Here is an 802-nt window from a genome sequence, read left to right as displayed (position 1 = left end):
GCCTGCACTGCACGTCTGTCTCTTGCGGCCTTTGCGGCGGATCCGAGCATGCCTAACTAAGGAAACTACTCCTCCTCCACCACGGAGTACTAGCTACTTAGGTTTTGGGCAATGGCCGGCACCCGTATGATGAGGCGCTGAAAGGCCGATCCATCCATGCATGGAGCACGCGGCATACACAATTAGTTGGCCGCTTCCATCCATCGGATCAGATTGAACGGCACCTTGCTAGCTACTCCCTCCGTTCCGAATTACTTGTCGCAGGTATGGATGTATCTAGATTTCTAGATACATCCATACCTGCGACAAGTAATTCGAAACGGAAGGAGTAGTACCTAGAAAGTGCAACGACTGTCCAACCTATCTAGTATATCTTGAGCCTCTTTTGTCGTGCAAAAAATGATAGGCACATCCGGTCGCCGCATTTGGGAAATAGGTGCCGCGACGACTAGGGTGTCGTCGTGTCTATCACCCGTTGGGCGCGTTCTGCCTCTGCTTTATGTGGCCAAATTTAGCCCTTGTGATGTTACTAACCAAAATTCACCAGTCCTGATCCACTTATCACGTCATTCCGAAGCTCAAGTTCAATCATTCTCGAAAAAGAAGAAGAAAGAAAGAAACTCAAGTTCAAGCTCTGGGCTGGACCTCGGTAATGAGGCAAAACGGAAACAAAGAAGGAAACCGAAGCTCGGCGGCCTACTACGACGGACCGCACGGGCCTTCATGGTTCGAAGCTCTGGCTGGGCCTGCATTGACTGGCCCATCGTGGTTTCGGAGAGGCCTCTTCTCAGTGCAGCAGCAT

The sequence above is a fragment of the Triticum dicoccoides genome, chromosome 4A (genome assembly GCF_002162155.2).
Source record: "Triticum dicoccoides isolate Atlit2015 ecotype Zavitan chromosome 4A, WEW_v2.0, whole genome shotgun sequence".
NCBI classification, from domain to species: Eukaryota; Viridiplantae; Streptophyta; class Magnoliopsida; order Poales; family Poaceae; genus Triticum; species Triticum dicoccoides.
Note: the sequence above shows the minus strand (reverse complement) of the source record.